Source organism: Ranitomeya imitator, chromosome 2, assembly GCF_032444005.1.
Source record: "Ranitomeya imitator isolate aRanImi1 chromosome 2, aRanImi1.pri, whole genome shotgun sequence".
NCBI lineage: Eukaryota > Metazoa > Chordata > Amphibia > Anura > Dendrobatidae > Ranitomeya > Ranitomeya imitator.
In genome coordinates this window covers 753192910-753214762 of record NC_091283.1, presented here as the reverse complement: position 1 = coordinate 753214762, position 21853 = coordinate 753192910, and the positions used below count along the sequence as shown (strand labels likewise).

Below are 21853 nucleotides of genomic sequence, written 5' to 3'. Positions count from 1 at the left end.
TTTATATAAGTTTCAGATATTACTTTGCTTTCTTGCCGAGTCAGATGTATAATATTTATCAATGTAATTGTATAAGAAAAAAAAAAGAAATGTTGTTGGGTCGAACTGCACTGCTGCAAAATGTTATTTATGAATTTGTCTAGTAAAAACAGATATTCAAGCTAGATGTAGTAGAAAAATAAAAGTTGTGGGTTTTATATATACATATACAGTATATATATACAGTATATATATATATATATATATATATATATATATATATATATATACATATATATATATATAAACAACCAGCACTCCTAATGTGAACATGTGCATGCTGCAAAACTGTATTATATAGACAAAAAAGAACACAGCAGCACATGTGCATAAATCTAGGCCATGTGAAAACACAGACAAACATTCAATATAGATTATACTTCTAAAAAAAAAAAATTTTCACACTTTTTAAAAAAAAAAATTTTTTTCATAAAACTTACAGAAAATGAAGGTTCTTAGCGCATAAATTGGCCAATTCATGTATGCCAGGTGGCCATAATCTCAGCTCTACCTGCCCATAAATTGTAGGCTTAGCCTGAGAGTGACATGTTTTGTCCATAGATGTAGGCTGGTGGCCCAAAAGTGGCATGTACAGTAGAGTAGGACCCATCAGAGGGAGGTTACCTTGCCATTGTTGATGGGCATACATGAATTGGCCAATTTATGCGCTAAGAACCTTCATTTTCATCTATTACTGTAAGATTTATGAAAAAAAAATTTTTTGAAACAATTTGTGAAAAAATATTTTTGAGAAGTATAATCTATATTGCATGTTTGTCTGTGTTTTGTGTTTTCACATGGCCTAGATTCATGCACATGTGCTGCTGTGTTCTTTCTCTCTCTCTCTATATATATATATTATATATATATTTATATATATAGCATAATGCAGGCAGAAAGTGTCATAGTCGTTCATAGAAGTCAGCTTGGTTTCTTTCAGTTTCTTCGCTCGTCATCAATACAGAACAGGGTTACCCTTACAATAGCTGGATCTCCCCAAATAAAGCTGCAATTAAAGCATCTCACCCAGCCAGTTGGTACCCTCTCCTCTACTGACAAGGAGGAAATATTCTGAAATAGCTGGCTACAGATGGCTGTGCCTCAACTGGCTGGTTTTCTTTACAAGCCCTTAAATCAGTGTTCCCCGACCTCAATCTTCAACAGCCACCAACACATCATGTTTTCAGGATTTCCACAGTGTTGCACAGGTGATAGAATTGTTGTGTGTCCAGATGAAATTATCACCTGTACAATACTAAGGAAATCCTGAAAACATGACCTGCTGTTGGCTCTCGAAAACCATTGTTTGGGAACACTGCTTTAAATGGAAAGGAGACATTGACTTACAAGGTAGCTACTGTACCTGAAGCTGTCACTAGAGAGGCAATTTTCCTCCCTCTGGAGGTGAGCTCATTTGCATTTAATTCCTGTGTCATGCACTGCCATCCCTGGGCATGCTCTTAGGATAATTCAGTGTATTCATTTTTCTTGTAGTGGTTCTTTAAATCTTCTGTCAGCTCTTACTCGTATATACTTTACTATTTTATTTTCAGATAATAGCTTCCTTGTTTACCTAAATCCAAATGAAAAAGTAACATTTTTTCCCAAAAAAACAATACTTACTTTAGTATTACATATTTTGTAATATATATACGGTACATACCGTGACAATTGTAAAATATTCAAATGCATTGATCTATATTGTGTAGACATAGTATTGCCTGTGAGACTAGTATAGTTCTTTCAAAAAGTATCCATTTTACCTCACCTTAGGTTGGTATAAGTTTTGTTGACTATATGAAATAGGAAAGGTCGGCAGTACCCACTCGTGGAGCGGACTGTATTTTGATAGTGGCCAAGGTTCTGTGCTACTCATCGGTCTCCTATTCAAATCGATAGGAGGCGGATGTATAATACCCTGTGATGGCCACTATCAGAAGACGGCCAGCTCCGGAAGTGAGTAATAAGGGCTGGTGGCCGCTGACACTGATAACAGCTGATTGGCGGGGATGCTGGCTGTTGACCTCGACTGATCAGACTTTAATGACCTAAGGATAGGTCATCAATGCTACAGTAGTGGACAACCTCTTCAACCTCCTTCAGCCTCCAATTTTACACAGAAGCATGTGGAGTTATTTCTTACTGACAGTTTCTATATCAATCCATGAGATTGTTGTAAAAAGCATTGAAAACCCCATTATGGAAGTACTACAGCAAGGCTGCAATACGCATTATAATCTGACAAAAGAGTCCCAATGAGATTTATTAAAAGTTCAGAAGTGTTGGTAATTTCACCAATGGCGCCTATAGAATGCACTTAGAATGACTCTCATATTCATTCATTGTGGTATAATGCTCATATTCACTCACTGGCAACATTTAGTTATGCTAGACCTTATTTGCAAGGTAGTGGCTTAATAAAGTCTCGATTTGGACAATTTTAAGGGTTTTCCAACCCTTTTTCTTTTATTTTACCAAGGTCCCGAGTGTGCTCTAAAATAGCAATAAAACATATACTCACCTTCCTAAGCTTGGGCAGTGGTGTAAAGGAGCAACAAGGAATCTGTGGGTAAGAATGTGGTTTTTATTATTTATTTAGGCCCTTGGTAACTTAAAAAAAAGCATAGGCAAACCCTCAAAATGTTTTGTAATATCTACACATATAAAAAACTATCCTTTTATATTTATAACTTTGGTTCTATTTACGTACATTAGAAGAGTGTTGTTGTGACAGCAAACTCCAGTAACACTTTTTAATAGTATATAATTCGTAAAATCACATTTTACTATATACATTACTTGTGTTATTTCCAAACATACAGTATATACAAGCATGTATCTGCGGCTGGCATATTCAGAACATTTCATCAATGCAATCCTCATTTCAGCACTAGGTGTCATAACTTCTGTTTATAGACAGACAGACATAGAATGGATCTTTACAATAGTTAACTGACTTAAATAAAATGTCTGGCAGAGTCCTGAATGCAGATGTAAGCCAAGCTTTTTAAAATGGAGACCATCTTTTTCAAGAAATATTTTTCTTTAAATTAAACCAAAAATAACGTTTTATAAGAACTGATCAGTAGCTTTCCTATTAACCCATTATCTACCAACGTCCTTTTTTGGAGCGCCTAATCTTTAGCTTCCAGCAACTAAGATTTTATAATTTTTATAATTAGGTCCAATTTTTTGTGTTGTGTTTGTAAAATGAATGTTTTCAAAATAGGAAATCATGTCATTGTCATTTTTAATTAAATATTGGGACACCCTTTTCTGAAAAATCTGTACTTGTAAAAATTTTAATTTGGCAAGTAATGGGTTAATATGCATGGTGCTCTTGTAAATCTACCAAAGATAGTAGGATCCTGTATCCAATACTATTAGTTGTTAAAGCCAAAATGATAATTGAACAGTTAAGCATAACTTGAATAAGTTTCCAGTTGGAAACATTGGAGTTGTTTATTGCATTTAGCTATGTAACATTGGAATTGATTCCCTATCCTCATGTAAGAGTATGTAGAAATTGCAGAAATTGGCTATTAATAGGACACATTGGGAAATCTGTATGCATCAGCAATTTACAGGCATCTTTACAAGCTGAAAATAAGTTATCTTTAATCTTTCACGGAGTGAAAAATTGAGACTTTTACCCATGTAATTAAATCATGGAAAAACTATTTAATAGACAATCTTTAGTTAAAGGAGCTACACACTACTTGGAATACCCCTTCTTAAATACCCAAGTCCTCAAAGTAAAATAAGAAACGCTTATACTCCTCCTTAGTTCCAGTGCAATAACAGTGGCCTCCCAGTGTTTGTGTCACAATATATGAGCGCTGCAGCCAATCACCAGTCATTGAATGGTGCTGCCCTTCAATATTCAATCAGAGTAATAAATGTTCGCTGTGATGAAATGGTAAAGGTAGCAGCTGGTCAGCAACTGATCAATGGCTGCAGCGCTCACGGGGTATAACAATGTCACGCAGGCATTGGGTGACCCGGTGCTGACATTCATGGGATGGCACTGGTGGAGAAACAAGTATTGGCTTTTCTTATTTTACTCAGGGGACTTGGCATTTAAAAAAGGGTTATGCTAATAGTGAATGACCCCTTTAAGATACAAAGAGTATCACATCTTTTCAATGAAAATGTTTTTGATTTTGGAACACGTCCTATATACCAGTAAGAATCATTTTAAACATCTAACACAGTCCTTCTTAAACAAGGGCAACTTCCCTTGCATTGTGTAAGGATGATATTCCTAATTGTCTATAAAAGCTCATTGGGGAGAAAAAAAAATCAATGCAAAAGTAAACCAAATATATATGCAGACACAAGTCACCAGTAACTCATCTTTATTTCATTAAAGAACACTACCATGTTATATTTCAAGTGTTAGTCAAGGATTAGGAAAATATGTCTGCTTTCTTAAAAAAACAAACAGCCACATTTGGGTATTGAATGTATCTGACATATCAGCTGACCTAAAGTTAAGTTAATTATATTGATCTATTATACCAAGCACAACCTTTGGACAGGTGTGGTGCTGTCTTACACAAAACAGCCATGTTTTTCAAATCATGGACAATCCCTTTAACCAAATGTCCAATAACACAAGCTTGGACTGGTTTCTCACTAGCCTAAGAGTGAAATCAGAAATTGGTATATCATGGACTTACCATGACTTCGGAATGACCGCGGGTCTCCTGACCAAAAGTCAACAGTATCATACACAGTGGCATTTAAAAGTTTGGGTACCCATGGTCAAAATTACTGTTAAGCAAGTTGAAGATGAAATAATATCTAAAAGGCCTAAAGTTAAAGATGACACTTTTTTGTATTTTAGGCAAATATATATATATATATGGTAATTTTTTACATTTTAAAAATTACAAAGAGGAAAATGGGCTGATGCGAAGGTTTGGGCACCCATGGAGATTTGTGTGCTCAGATAAATTTGACCAAGGTTTCAGACCTTAATTTGCCTGTTAGGGTTATGGCTTGTTCACTATCACTGTTAGGAAAGGCCAGGTGATGCACACTTAACAACTTTATAAAAACTGTGTCCCCTCTAATGTTGTGCTAAAAAACAGCAGGCATGGGTTGGGTTCTTCTAATCAACTGCCTATCACTCTGAAAATGAAATGATGGTGGCCCACAAAGTAGGAAAATGCTGTAAGAAGATAGCAAAGCATTTTCAAGTTGCCCTTTCCTCAGTTCGAAGTGTAATTAAGAAATGGCAGTTAACAGGAATATTGGAAGTCAAAAAAGGTCTGGCAGATCAAGCAAACTTTCAGTGAGAGCTGCTTGCAGGATTGCTAGAGAGGCAAATCAGAACCCCAACTTAACTGCAAAAGACCTTCAGAAATATTTAGCACACACTTGAGTTGTGGTACATTGTTCTGCTGTTCAGAGACACCTGCACAAATATAGCCTTCATGGAAGAGTCGTCAAAATTAAACCTCTCCTGCATCCTCACCATAAAGTTCAGCGTCAGAAGTATGCAAAAGAGCATCTAAACAATCCTGATGCATTTCGGAAAACACATGGTCCGATGAAGTTAAAATAGAACTATTTGGCCACAATGATCAAATGTACAGTATGTGTGGAGAAAAAAGGGCATATAATTTCAGGAAAAGAACATCTTGCTAACCATTAAGCATGGGGGTGGATCAGTCATGCTTTGGGGTTGTGTTGCAGTCAATGACATGGGAAACATTTCACAGGTAGAAGGAAGAATGAATTCAATGAAATTTCAACAAATTCATGATGCAAACATAATACCATCTTTTAAAAAAAGTTGAAGTTGAAAAGAGGATGGCTTCTACAAATGTATAAAGATCCTAAACACACGTCAAAATCCACAATCGACTACCTCAAAATGCACAAACTGAAGATTTTGCAATGGCCCTCACTGTCCCTTGATTTGAACATCATTGAAAATCTGTTGCTAGTCCTCAAAATGGTAGTGCATGCAAGACAACCCAGGAATCTCACAGAACTGGATGAATTTTCCAAGGAAGAATGGATGAAAATCCCTCAAACAAGAATTGAAAGACTCTTGACTGGCTACAAAAAGTGTTTACAAGCTGTGATACTAGCAAAAGGGGATGCTATTAGGTACGAACCATGCAGGGTAGCCAAACTTTTTCATCTACCCATTTTCCTGTTTACCATTTTCCTGTTTATATTTTTAAAAATGTAAAAGATGAAATATATATATATATATATATATATATATATATATATATATATATATATATATATATATATATTGTTGTTGTTGTTGCCTAAATTACAAGGTGAATGTGTCATGTTTAACTTCAGGCATTTTAGAGATCATTTCATCTTCTACTTCATGATAGCAATAATTTTGATCAGGTGTGCCCAAACATTTACATGCCACTGTATGCGTGGTAGTTTGTTGAGTTTGGTTAGAAGGTCAGCGTCCAGTACAGAAATTATGACCTGTATTCGGACACCTGAATTCCACCTTAGGCTTTTTTCATACAATAGTATTTTTGATCAGTATTTCTGTGCCAAAGCCAGGAAGAAGTGTCAATCTTTCAATTATAGTATTTTGTCTGTAAGTCCCACTCCTGGTTTTGGCATTCAAATACTGATGAAAAATACAGACCAAATGCTGACATGTGATTACGCCATTGGGGGATCCGTGATGACTCTATAACATAAAAAATATTTTTTTAGGGACATTTTGCCTGGTGCCATCTTCTAAAATCTGGTTTTGGTGAAAAGAATAAATGGAAGGATGGTGTATGATACAGATCTTCCTAATTTTACCGTGAAGCTGGCTCAATTTCGGTAAAAGCACTAAAATCTAATTTGTTACATATATTTGCTAAAATAATTCAATGGGTTATCTAGTTATTAAACATTTTTCATGAAATGAATATATCTTCTCTTGGTTTTTGGTGCTACCTCTGCCTCTGCAAAGTCATATCCCATTGTCCAAAGGAATGTGACATCATTGACTGCCACTTGACATGCAACAGACGTAGACTTTAATTTCAAATATCAGAGACAATGCCTCTTCTTCTAGTTAGCTTGACTTATTAGTGTATTTGTAGCAGTTTCTTTTTGAAATTTGACTTTTTAAATATTGAATTTTCACTTATAGTAGACTTTATTTTAATGGAGGCTTCCTTCCTTTCACATAATGAAGCAAATGCCATGTGTAGCTGTGTGCATTCAAAGATGCTTCCCACTTATCATATTACTCATTCCTGTGCAGTAGCAATGTCCAGTGTTATGAATTGTATAGTTTTTGTACATATAAGAGTCAGAGTTTTTAATTTGCTATATTTATTGATTTTGTGTTTGTTGTTTTTTTAAACATTTATAACCATGTAAAAAGCTTTTTTCCTTTTTTTAAAAATGCCAAAAAATGTTGTATGTATTAATATTGATGCTATAATTATGTTATGTTTGTATTATTGGTATCAGAAATGGAAAGACCTCATCTCTGGAACAGTTTTCAATCATCCCAAATAAAGATTTAGTAAAGTCTTGCGCAATCTTCCTGTGATTTTTTTCTACAGGCTTTTCTACATTTAAATGCCTTGGCTATTGGTGTAGAAAATAGAAACAAGTGAGTTAACTTGTGCTGCCGTCGAAGACTGATGAAAAGACAAAAATCCAAGCATTGCGGTTTGTCAATGCATTTCAAAGTATTAAAACTTCTTCATCAGGATCGTGGTTTATCCTGATGAAGAAGGTTTAATACTTCAAAACGCGTTGACAGATAAACCCCAATACTTGGATTTTTGTCTTCTCATCAGTCTTTGAGGACAGCACAAGTTCACTCATTTGTTTCTCTTTTCTTCCTCAATTTCTCCTTATTGGTCTGCAGCAGCCCAAGTCTTTTCAATATGCTGAAAAAGAGAATGAACAGCATCTTCACAAACCATAGATTGATCTAATGCTGCTAGGCAAAAATACACTGCTCAAAAAGTAAAGGGAACACTTAAACAACAGAATATAACTTCAAGTAAATCAAACTTCTGTGAAATCACACTGTGAACTTAGGAATCAACACTGTTTGACAATCAATTTCACATGCTGTTGTGCAAATGGAATAGAAAACAGATAGAACTTATAGGCAATTATCAAGACACACTCAATAAAGGAGTAGTTCTGCAGGTGGGGATCACAGACCACATCTCAGTACCAATGCTTTCTGGCTGATGTTTTGGTCACTTTTGAATGTTGGTTGTGCTTTCACACTTGTGGTAGCATGAGACGGACTCCACAACCCACACAAGTGGCTCAGGTAGTCCAGCTCATCCAGGATGGCACATCAATGTAAGCTGTGGCAAGAAGGTTTGCTGTGTGTCAGCATAGTGTCCAGAGGCTGGAAGCGCTACCAGGAGACAGGCCAGTACACCACGAGATGTGGAGGGGGCCGTAGGAGGGCAACAACCCAGCAGCAAGACCGCTACCTCAGCCTTTGTGCAAGGAGGAGCACTGCCAGAGCCCTGCAAAGTGACCTTCAGCAGGCCATAAATGTGCATGTGTCTGCACAAATGGTTAGAAACTGACTCCATGAGGATGGTCTGAGTGCCCGACATCCACCGATGGGGGTTGTGCTCACAGCCCAACACCGTGCAGGATGCTTGGCATTTGCCACAGAACACAAGGATTGGCAAATTCGCCACTGGTGCCCTGTGCTCTTCACAGATTAAAGCAGGTTCACACTGAGCACAGCCGCACAGCCCTCTATGTGCTCGCCACAAGTAGCCTGACTGCCATTAGGTACCGAGATGAGATCCTCAGACCCCTTGTGAGACCATATGCTGGTGCGGTTGGCCCTGGGTTCCTCCTAATGCAGGACAATGCCAGACCTCAAGGGGCTGGAGTGTGTCAGCAGTTCCTGCAAGATGAAGACATTGAAGCTATGGACTAGCCTGCCCGTTCCCCAGACCTGAATCCGATTGAAAACATCTGGGACATCATGTCTCGCACCATCTACCCACGTCACGTTGCACCACAGACTGTCCAGGAGTTGGCGGATGCTTTAGTCCAGGTCTGGGAGGAGATCTCTCAGGAGACCATCCGTCGCCTCATCAGGAGCTTGCCTAGGTGTTGTAGGGAGGTCATACAGGCACGTGGAGGCCACACACACTACTGAGCATCATTTCCTTTTCTTGAGGCATTTCCACTGAAGTTGGATCAGCCTGTAACTTCATTTTCCACTTTGATTTTGAGCATCATTCCAACTCAAGACCTTCGTGGGATATTAGTTGTGATTTACGTTGATAATTTTTAGGTTTTATTGTTCTCACACATTCCACTATGTAATGAATAAAGATTTACAACTGAAATATTTCATTCAGTGATATCTAGGATGTGGGATTTTAGTGTTCCCTTTATTTTTTTGAGCAGTGTATATATAACTGAATATAAGGGTCTTAGTTTAACATTCTGATCAGACTGTTTGAAGCCCACTACGTCACGGCAAACCGCTTAGTGTGTCTTTATCACCCTAATGGAGTCGTGTGCTGACCACTGCCTCAGCGACAATGCACCGGCAGGGCAGACAGCCTGGTGTCTCACAGCGCCCTTGCTGCAAGACTGAGTCCCCATGACTCCAGACTGCACCACTCCACCAGCAAAACCACAGCAACAATGGTCCCCACACAGTACCCACACCAAAAACTGAGGGCCAGACACCACCGAAGTGGCATACATTTCATGAGTGTAGAAATAGTATAATAGAGACCAACAGGTCTTCCACTACACCCAACAAAGCAGATCAAAAGGCCAGATTTCCACTTAAAAATCGTTAGGCCTAGTATAGTGGTGCAGCCATCAGGCCCAATTAGCTACTGCAAATCGTTTGTGCATTCAATCTATCACACTGCAGACTTCTGAATTCTCACAACATGCACACTGCATGCTGTCAGGGTACTCTGATGCCGGCAATAAGAGCGGTAGGTCTCAGTTGTTGAGTAGACATGCATTGCCTTGCTCAATAGAAGTGAATTGTATGAGGCCGGACACTTCCTGTCAAAATGTGTTTGGATGTGTGTAAATGACATATTTGCACTCACATGACCATCTAGTTTTGCTGCTGGCACGGGAGAATCCTGAAAGTGTGCAGTATGCGCACTGTGACAGAGTGACTGCAGACTTTTATCACAAACCTGGACAACTGTGAAGGATGACACTGGAGAGATCATGCAAAATCCCACCGCTGCCACATGTGATGAACTCGCACCTCACCACCACACCTATTACATCACCCCTTGGACATACATAAGATCAGCTTGGTACAGTTCTACAAAGATTCCCCCTGTCCACATGGGCCCAGGGAGTCATGGGGAGTGAGAGGATGTGGCACAAGCAGTCGCTGACGTGGCATCACACTCGCTCACAACCCTGACAGGCAGAGATGACCCTTTCACTTGAACCAGTTAAACAGAGCGCTGCCAGCCCGGTAGGACTGACACCAGTTCATCATTAGATATCAGTCACATTTGTTAATGGGATTATATCGGGCCAGAAACCAACCCGCTAGCATGGAATGTTAAACAAAGAAAGGGATGAGTGGATTAGTGGATCGGGATAAAAGAGTAGCCCAAGGTTAAATGATATATTTAATCACCTTAAGGGCACACTAGACAATACAAAATATACCCGATGGTTATACATACACAATGGTCAGATATGCAAATACAGATAGTGGTAGGACAAAAGACATAAGCAGAATATATGTCAATTACCAGGTTGATGTTGATGGCCGGGCCCCTGCTACATGTTAAGTCCAAACACAGCTTTGCTATCTGGTTTCTACTAGCTGTTCTATTTATCTTCACTCCCTTGGGTGCATGAACAGTTCGAGACCCAAGTAGGCATTTGCCATGTTCTGGAGATCTCAGAAATACACACGATGTACAGCTAGGACATATAGTATCTCCATAACTCCTTATAGAATCAGGAATCAGAATGTTCTCTGGCAGCTGCAGCATGAATCCATATTGTAAGCAGCCTTTGTCCTGCTCTGAGCTGACTCAAGGTGTGAGATCTATCACTCGCAGCCTATGGAGCTAGGCCCCCTGCTGAGCTAGCTGCACACTGAAGATGGTCTAGATGTTCTCTTAAAGCTGCATACTGAAGTGGATTTTATAGTACCATGCCACAAAGAATACAAATGATTCACATGAAATTATATATCCATATTTTTCACAACAACCCCATTAAAGGGAAGGTGCCATCAAATTTTTTTTTTCAGAAATTGTAAAAATGTAAAGAATTAATGATTACATTTTCTTAAAAAATATTATCATTTGTTTATAATTTAGTAAAATATGAAAAATAATTTGAAAAGTTTTGGAATTTCCACTTTTAAACACTAGGGGGAGCAGCTGCTGAAATTTCAGAAAAACCTAGTGTACAAATAGCTCAAATTACTGCACTGCAGTAATTATGGGCGGAGTCTGCTGACCTGTGTGATGTCTCCTCTCCTCCCCTCCTGGGTGTTTGCTAGGCTAGGGGATTAAAGAGGATGATATTCAGGAACCCAGTGAGCAGCCATTTTGTTGGTGACTGCAGAGTATGGCTGCCGTCACATTATCAATATTTGGTCAGTATTTTACCTCAGTATTTGTAAGCCAAAACCAGGAGAGGAACAATTAGAGGAAAAGTATAATAGAAACACGTCACCACGTCTGCATTTATCACCCACTCCTGGTTTTGGCTTACAAATACTGAGGTAAAATACTGACCAAATACTGCTAGTGGACGGCAGCCTTAGGCTACTTTCACACTAGCGTTGTTGGCTGTAAGTTGCAATGCGTCGTTCAGGAGAAATAACACATCCTGCAAAGTTGTCTGCAGGATGCGTTTTTTCCCCATAGACTAACATTACCGACGCATTGAGACGTATTGCCACACGTCGCAACTGTCGTGCGACGGTTGCGTCATGTCTTGGTGGACCGCCGCCACAAAAAAAGTTACATGTAACGTTTGTTTGTGCGTCGAGTCCGCCATTTTCGACCACGCATGCACGGCCGAAACTCTGCCCCATCCTTCCCAGACCTTACAATGGGGCAGCGGAAGCGTCGTAAGACTGCTTCCGCTGCCCACGTCGGACATTTCTTTCACAGCATGCGTCGGTACATCGGCCCGATGCACTGCGACGGGCCCGTACCGACGCTAGTGTGAAAGCAGCCTTATACTGACAAGTAGACAGTCACCGAGGATGGCAGGCAGCAAGGATTCTGGGAGATATGTGGTGGAGGGAGCAGGGTGACAGCAGCACAGAGTATTTCAGGAGAGCAGTGTGCTGGTCTATAGGGGCCCCCTGTTTGGTGTGCGGAGCAGCCAGGGATTGTACATAGGGCGCTGTCTTTTATACACATGGATGGACCGTCTGCTCCACAAAAATCCAGGAAACATTTCTGCTGATTGATGGCCTGTTCTGATCCAGACATTGCATGCAAAGACCCCATTCCCCTCCTCAGATCCTGTCCTGGCGATGTGTGAAAGCGAGGTGACAGGCGCAGTACAGGGTTACACTGGGAAGCAGGGGGGAAATGTAGCCATATAGTAACAATAAAAATGAGACCCCTCTCTTCAGCTGCCTCACCAGCCCTCCCCTGACTGCACCTAACGTAGGTCCTGTTGCCCCCTCTATGACCCCAGACCCATGTGCAGGTGATCAGTCAGAACCACCCTAGAATGGGTCCCCTTTCTGAAGATAATACCGCCATATAGATCACACATAATACTGTTATATAGTTCTCACATAATACCTCCATATAGATCACACATACCACCACATAGATCACACATAATACCGCCAGTGTTCTCACATACCACCATATGCTTCTCACATAATACCGCCATATAGATCACCCATAATGCCGCCACATAGATCTCACATGTATTGTAAATAAAGACTCGGCCAGAATAAAGTCCTTTATTAATCTTTTTTAAACCATACCGAACGCATAATCCTCGACTCCCTCATCTCCCACAACAAAAATAATAAACCACAATGGGGAAAAACACACAGGGGGGAGAGGAGTGCATAGGAGAGGATTAGATACTGACTGCTGAGCCGTGTATCTAATCCTGTCCTGTGTGATACTGTGCTGAGCCGTGTATCTAATCCTATCTTGTGTGATACTGTACACAGGACAGGATTAGCACACAGGACTAGATGGTAGCGGTGGTATTCAGAGGCAGGTAGCGGTGCTATACAGAGGCAGGTAGCGGTGCTATACAGAGGCAGGTAGCGGTGCTATACAGAGGCAGGTAGCGGTGCTATACAGAGGCAGGTAGCGGTCCTATACAGAGGCAGGTAGCGGTGCTATACAGAGGCAGGTAGCGGTGCTATACAGAGGCAGGAAGCGGTGGTACACAGAGGCAGGTAGCGGTGGTATACAGAGGCAGGTAGCAGTGGTATACAGAGGCAGGTAGCGGTGGTAGGTGGTATATAGGGGCTGGTAGCAGTGGTAAGTGGTATATAGGGGCTGGTAGCAGTGGTAGGTGGTATATAGAGGCAGTGGTAGATGGTATGTAGGGGCAGGTAGCAGTGGTAGGTGGTATATAGGGGCTGGTAGCAGTGGTATATAGGGGCAGGTAGCAGTGGTAGGTGGTATATAGGGGTTGGTAGCAGTGGTAGGTGGTATATAGGGGCTGGTAGCAGTGGTAGGTGGTATATAGGGGCTGGTAGCAGTGGTAGGTGGTATATAGGGGCTGGTAGCAGTGGTAGGTGGTATATAGGGGCTGGTAGCAGTGGTATATAGGGGCAGGTAGCAGTGGTAGGTGGTATATAGGGGCTGGTAGCAGTGGTAGGTGGTATATAGGGGCTGGTAGCAGTGGTAAGTGGCATATAGGGGCTGGTAGCAGTGGTAAGTGGTATATAGGGGCTGGTAGCAGTGGTAGGTGGTATATAGGGGCTGGTAGCAGTGGTAAGTGGTATATAGGGGCTGGTAGCAGTGGTAGGTGGTATATAGGGTCGGGTAGCAGTGGTAGGTGGTATATAGGGGCTGGTAGCAGTGGTAGATGGTATATAGGGGCAGGTAGCAGTGGTAGGTGGTATATAGGGGCTGGTAGCAGTGGCAGGTGGTATATAGGGGCTGGTAGCAGTGGTAGGTGATATATAGAGGCTGGTAGCAGTGGTAGGTGGTATATAGGGGCTGGTAGCAGTGGTAGGTGGTATATAGGGGCTGGTAGCAGTGGTAGGTGGTATATAGAGGCAGGTAGCAGTGGTAAGTGGTATATAGGGACTGGTAGCAGTGGTAGGTGGTATATAGGGGTGGGTAGCAGTGGTAGGTGGTATATAGGTGCTGTTAGCAGTGGTAGGTGGTATATAGGGCTTGTAGCAGTGATAGGTGGTACATAGGGGCTCGTAGCAGTGGTAGGTGGTATATAGAGGCAGTGGTAGATGGTATATAGGGGCAGGGAGCAGTGGTATATAGGGGCAGGTAGCAGTGGTAGGTGGTATATAGGGGCAGGGAGCAGTGGTAGGTGGTATATAGGGGCTGGTAGCAGTAGTAGGTGGTATATAGAGGCTGGTAGCAGTGGTAGGTGGTATATAGGGGCTGGTAGCAGTGGTAGGTGGTATATAGGGGCAGGTAGCAGTGGTAAGTAGTATATAGGGGCTGGTAGCAGTGGTAAGTGGTATATAGGGGCTGGTAGCAGTGGTAGGTGGTATATAGGGGCTGGTAGCAGTGGTAGATGCATAAGAAAATAAAAACCCTGTACTTACCTTCAGTCCTCTCCCAGGAAGTGCTGAATCATGTTCAGAGCAGAGCAGTGTGACGATCTCCCTGCTGTGCTCTGAACAGGTCGGCAGTGAGCAGTGATTGCAGCCTGTGCTGTAATACTATGTACAGGCTGCAATCACAGCTCCTGGCTGCAGATACTCACCCTGACCCTCGCTTCCCAGCAGCAGCTTCTCCCTGGCAGCTCCTGCCATCGCACACACTGAGCTGTGTGTGCGATGACAGAGGAAAATAAACAACAAAATGGCCGCGATCTCCTCTCACAGCTGTGACGTAGCAGCTCAGTGGGCGTGCCCAAGTCACAGCTGAGAGGCAAGAGAAGCAGCCTCAATGAAAGAGATGCGGTCGGAGTCCGACCGTTGGCTCCTATGCCCATGGCTGCCGTAAGTGAGGTGGGCAAGTGTCGTGCCCAGACATTTACACCCACAATAATGAAAATGGTGGCCTCCAGTGGTAAAAGTAAAAATGAATAAATAAAAAAGTATGAAAGTAGTACATTTACTTTTGTATTAAAAATAATTGATTATATAATCAATAATTATTAATACAAAAACTAAAATCACGGCACCCCCCTTTAAATATAACATTAAATATTGTAGCATGCCCAGTTATAACAGCATGTAATATACTCACTGTCAGAATTTGGCTCTGCTTGCAAATTCCAGCAGTCATCCCATGACCACTAACATACGATTTTCAGCCTTACAATCACGTGCTGACTAGCTTTTCTTACTGCTTCTCTCAGTGAAGTAGGGACAGTAGTATTTCACGGAACATGAATGAGAGAATTAGGAAAAGATGCTTGTCGGCACAAATTACATATGAGTGGTCCAGAGGCGTAGCTAGGGTTTTGGTCCAGGGGGGGGGGGCGAAGCTTCTGAATGGGCCCCTAACCAGGTAACCTTGATTACAACTCGATGACGCCCCCTAATAGTGGAGGAGAACCTCAGCAGATGATCGCGCTGTTACTGAAGATAATCTCTATATAACGACCAACATGGATATTACCGCCGTATGGTCAGTGGTAGATACCAGCCCTACAGAGCATATAAGAGATCACAGCACAGTTATAGATAATGACTTACCATTGTCGTTCTTTATGATGGAATTGTCACTTTTCCCGTCTTTTCCATCTGGCCCAGACCGACATGACAACTTCTTCCAGGTACAACTCATCTGTAGAGAAAACAACAAAGACACATTTCACTTCTCATATTCCAGCCATCACCATCTATTCCCAACCTGCACAAACTCCTCATCCTACTGATACCCCAAATACTGAGCCGCTGCTGCCATATGTGACCCTATTACTGCCCGATACCCCAATACTGAGCCCCTGCTGCCGTATGTGTCCCGATTACTGCACCTGATACCCCAATACTGAGCCGCTGCTGGCGTATGTGTCCCTATTACTGCACCTGATACCCCGATACTGAGCCGCTGCTGCCGTATGTGTCCCTATTACTACACCTGATATCCCAATACTGAGCCTCTGCTGCCGTATGTGTCCCTATTACTGCCAGATACCCCAATACTGAGCCGCTGCTGCCATATGTGTCCCTATTACTGCACCTGATACCCCAATACTGAGCCGCTGCTGCCGTATGTGACCCTATTACTGCACCTGATACCCCAATACTGAGCCTCTGCTGCCGTATGTGTCCCTATTACTGCCCGATACCCCAATACTGAGCCGCTGCAGCCGTACGTGTCCCTATTACTGCACCTGATACCCCAATACTGAGCCGCTGCTGCCATATGTGTCCCCATTACTGCACCTGATACCCCAATACTGAGCCGCTGCTGCCGTATGTGTCCCTATTACTGCACCTGATACCCCAATACTGAGCCACTGCTGCCGTATGTGTCCCTATTACTGCACCTGATACCCCAATACTGAGCTGCTGCTGCCGTATGTGTCCCTATTACTGCACCTGATACCCCAATACTGAGCCGCTGCTGGTGTATGTGTCCCTATTACTACACCTGATATCCCAATACTGAGCCTCTGCTGTCGTATGTGTCCCTATTACTGCCCGATACCCCAATACTGAGCCGCTGCTGCCATATGTGTCCCTATTACTGCACCTGACACCCCAATACTGAGCCGCTGCTGCCATATGTGTCCCTATTACTGCACCTGATACCCCAATACTGAGCCGCTGCTGCCATATGTGTCACTATTACTACACCTGATACCCCAATACTGAGCCTCTGCTGCCGTATGTGTCCCTATTACTGCCCGATACCTCAATACTGAGCCGCTGCTGCCGTACGTGTCCCTATTACTGCACCTGATACCCCAATACTGAGCCGCTGCTGCCATATGTGTCCCTATTACTGCACCTGATACCCCAATACTGAGCTGCTGCTACCGTATATGTCCCTATTACTGCACCTGATACCCCAATACTGAGCCTCTGCTGCCGTATGTGACCCTATTACTGCACCTACTCTGTGGTTCTCTGTACCCTCTAAATTCTAAAGCACAGATACTGTAGAATAAGGCAGCCCCCATAAAAACACAGTAAATTAATACTCACCTATCTAGCTCCTTGTTCCAGCGGTGCTTCCTGCTCATCTGACAGCGGGCGCTGGGCAGTGACGTCATCGTGCCTGCTGGCAGACGGTGTGGGGAATGATGGGGGAAGGAGCGCAACGCTCCTTCCCTCATCACTGCGGTGAGCTGTATCGGCTACATCCCGATACAGCTCACCATGCGATGACGGGTGGGGGGCCCACTGCTGGCACCGGGCTCCCCCCACCTGCTCAGGGGCCCCATAGCGGCAGAGCAGGGAGATCGATTCTCCCTGCTCTGCGCAGAATGTAACTGTTACAGTAGCGTAGCTCCCTCAGAGCGCGGGGCCGGGGCGATGGGCCCCTCTGCCCCCCCGGTAGCTACACTACTGGAGTGGTCACATGAAATCTACTCAAACTGCTTGACTTCTTGCCCCCAGGTGCCAGTAAATTTAGATCCATCTCTGGTGTATGTAATAGTGTATTGTGATATGTAAAAACTTTCATTTGTTTGAGGTACATTTACTAAATCTCTAAGTGATCATTCACATTTGTGTTAAAGAATTCCATTTGTCTTTCCAAGTTTAGGAACAGACAAGTGAAGTTAGCCACTTTGCGCACCTTGACGTAACTATGTCACCATAGGGCAGAGCAAAGTACTACAGTGCACATGTGCTGTCACTCTGTGGCCTTTTCCATGCTCACTACAGTACTTTGCTATTCTGTATATGACCTATAGAAGGTCTCAGAAAATTTCAGATAAAAAAAATGAACAATATTGGTATTGCCATAATTATACTGACATGGAGAATCAGGATGCAATGCAATTTTTACTGGAGAATGAAGGAAATAAGAGACAAAAAATCATAATTATGGATGAGCGGACCCATGGATGTTTGAGTTTGTTGCGTTTGCCCGAACTGTCATCAAAGTTCAGTTCGGGCATCAGAACTTGAACCGAACTTGACCCTGAATGCGAATCCAATAGAAGCTAAAGGGGTCCCGAACTTTGGTGTTGTAAATTAGCAGTAAAATGGTAGTAAGGTTCTAGGCGGCTGCAAAAAAAAGCAGGACAATTGCCCTGCAAACAAATGTGGAAAGGGAAATGACTTAAAATAGCAAAGTAAAAAAAAAAAAATCTTGAACTAGGAGGCGGAGGTGTACGTAACCATGTAAGTGGAACACATTTTTTGCTCGCACAGTGTCTCTAGCATATGCAATGTGGATTTCCACCATGTGGGTAAGTTGCATATGAGGTGGTGTGTGGGAAGGCAGAAGTGACCCAACAAAGATAGGTGAGCAGCAGTAGGAGCGAGAATACCGAAAGCATGCACAGAAGGCCCACACTTTCAGCAGCATCAGGGTAATTTTTAGGGAAGCTCTACACTACGAAATTTTGCACATGTGCCAAGCAAGGTATGTGCGTCAAACTAGCTAGGCCCAGAGCTGCTATGAGATTTTGCCCATTATTGCACACCACCAGGTCGAACTTGAGGTTCAGCAGTACTAACCACTCATAGGTCTGCTGTTTAATCTCCATCCACAGCTCCTGCATGATGTGGGGTCTTTCCCTCAAAAAGATGAGTTTCAGAACAGAATGCTGTTGTTTCCCCCCTGGCTGTACTGAAGTTGGTGGTGCAAGTGTTCCGCTGACCAGATAAAAGGTGGTGGAGGAAGCAAAGTAGGAGGAGGAAACAGCAACATGGACACAGAAACGTCCTATAATCCTCGATGGTGGTAGAACTTCTGCTTCAGGCCTAGCCGCCTCTACATTTACCAAGTGGGCAGTTAGAGAGATATAACAAGCCTGCCTGCGCTTACTGGTCCACAGACCGTGGGGAAAAAAGTATTTAGTCATCTACCAATTGTGCAAGTTCTCCAACTTAAAAAGATGAGAGAGGACTGTAATTGACATCATAGGTAGACCACAACTATGAGAGTCAAAATGAGAAAACAAATCCAGAAAATCACCTTGTCTGACTTGGCAAGATTTATTTTGCAAATTATGGTGGAAAATAAGTATTTGGTTACCTAAAAACATACAAGATTTGTGGCTCTCACAGACCTGTAACTTCTTCTTTAAGAGGCTCCTCTGTCCTCCACTCATTACCTGTAGTAATGGCACCTGTTTGAACTTGTTATCAGTATAAAAGACACCTGTCCACAAACTCAGTCACTCTCCAAACTCTACTATGGTGAAGACCAAAGAGCTGTCGAAGGACAACAGAAACAAAATTGTAGCCCTGCACCAGGCTGGGAAGACTGAATCTGCAATAGGCAAGCAGCATGGTGTGATGAAATCAACTTCGGGAGCAATAATAAGAAAATGGAAGACAAACAAGACCACTGATAATCTCCCTCGATCTGGGGCTCCACGCAAGATCTCACTCTGTGGGGTCAAAATGATCACAAGAACTGTGAGCAAAAATCTCAGAACCACACGGTGGAACCTAGTGAATGACCTGCATAGAGTTGGGACCACCATAACAAAGGCTACCATCTCTAACACACTACGCCACCAGGGACTCAGATCCTGCAGTTCCAGACGTGTTCCCCTGCTTAAGTCTGAACATATCCGGGCCCATCTGAAGTTTGCTAGAGAGCATTTGGATTATCCAGAAGAGTATTGAAAGAATGTCATATGGTCTGATGAAACCAAAGTAGAACTGTTTGGTAGAAACAAAACTCGTTGTGTTTGGAGGAGACAGAATGCTGAGTTGCATCCAAAGAACACCATACCTACTGTGAATCTTGGGGGTGGCAACATCATGCTTTGGGACTGTTTCTCTGCAAAGGGATCAGAATGACTGATCCGTGTATGTGAAAGAATGAATGGGACCATATATCATGAGATTTTGAGTGTAAACCTCCCTCTATCAGCAAGGGCAGTGAAGATGAAGTGTGGATGGGTCTTTCAGTATGATAATGATCCCAAGCACACCGCCAGGGCAAAGGAGTGGCTTCGTAAGAAGCATATGAAGGTCCTGGAGTGACCTAGTCAGTCTTCAGATTTCAACCCCTTAGAAAACCTTTGGAGGGAGTTGAAAGTCCATATTGCCCAGCGACAGGCCCAAAATATCACTGCATTATAGAAGATCTGCATGGAGGAATGGGCCAACATACCACCAACAATGAGAGCTAACCATGTGAAGACTTACAGAAAATGTTTGACCTCTGTCATTGCCAACAAAGTATATTGTAATGACACCTATGTGGTCACTGGTGCTGCCCAGGAGGTGCTATCAGGGGCGCATGAAATGAGGGCAGGGAGTGCGGGCAGAAGGAACGCAGTGCACAAGGACCTTAGACTAGTGTAGTGAGCACAGGACCTGGCACTGAGTGATCACATGACCAGGGGGGACGGAGCCACCACACGTCAGTGCACGGACGGACACTGAGCACGCAGAGCACAGGGCAAAGACAGTAAACATGGCCAAGGAGAGCTGAGAGTCAGAATCCAGATGAACGCGCAGTACCTAGGGACAAGACAAAGAGTAAAAGGGATGAGTCAAGGGGGTCAGATAACCAGGAGAGACAGAGCAGTACAAAAGCACGATACAAAGGCAGAAGTCAGGGGACAAATTGAATCACGACAGCAAGGAACACAAGCACAGAGGCACACGTTTAAGGACGAGTCACCTGGGTCAGCAACCACTAACCGAGTATACGGAAGTATCACCGACACTAAATGCAAGTACTGCCAACATTAAATAGTCGCTCCAAAACCAAAGAGAGACAGACTGAATTAACCCTGACCTGGCCATGATGGAGGCGGAACTATCATGTCCAGAGTCATGCCAGTACCCCCCTCTCAATGGGGGGCCATTGGACCCCAAGGTTTCCCAGGAAACTGGGCATGAAAGGGGCACACCAGATGATCGGCATGAACCGATCGGGAAGGAACCCAGGATTGGTCCTCAGGACCATACCCCTTCCAGTGCACAAGATACTGGAGGGAACAGCAGACCAACTGGGAATCCACGATGCACTCCACCTCGAACTCCTCCTGACTATCCACCAACACAGGTGGCGAAGGTCCCAATGACGCTTCTTCCACAGCCCCCAATGATTTCAGCAGGGCCCTATGGAATACATTGGTGATCCTAAAAGACGATGGAAGATGCAAACAAAACGCCACTGGATTAACCACCTCCGTGATCTCATAAGGGCCAATAAACTTACGCCCCAATTTAGCTGAAGGAACCTTAATTTTAATGTTCCTGGTGGGCCACCACACTTTATCCCCAACCCGAAGGGTGGGTCCCACAGTCCGTCTCCTGTCCGCAAAAAGCTTAAATTTCCTCTGAACCTCCCCAATATTCTTTTGGACCTCTCGCCATAAATTCCCCAACTGCTGTACAGCTAAATCAGCCCCCGAGCAACCGGAGTCCAGGCGAGAAAACTCCCCAAAGTGTGGATTAAACCCATAGTTACAGAAAAAAGGGGAGTTACCTGTGGAGTGGTTAACACGGTTATTAAACGCAAATTCTGCTAAAGGTAAGGCATTGGACCAGTCCTCTTGACTGGAATTGGCAAGGCAG

The 21853-nt window shown here is 43.1% G+C and overlaps 1 long non-coding RNA gene across 1 annotated transcript in view; it reads right to left on the bottom strand.

The window, feature by feature from the left end:
- Nucleotides 1–21853, bottom strand: part of LOC138665641 (uncharacterized) — a 199025-nt gene that overhangs the window by 24181 nt on the left and 152991 nt on the right. The window contains exon 2 of the long non-coding RNA XR_011318504.1: nt 2561–2602. This is a non-coding gene — a long non-coding RNA (uncharacterized lncRNA). The remainder of the gene's footprint in view (nt 1–2560; nt 2603–21853) is intronic.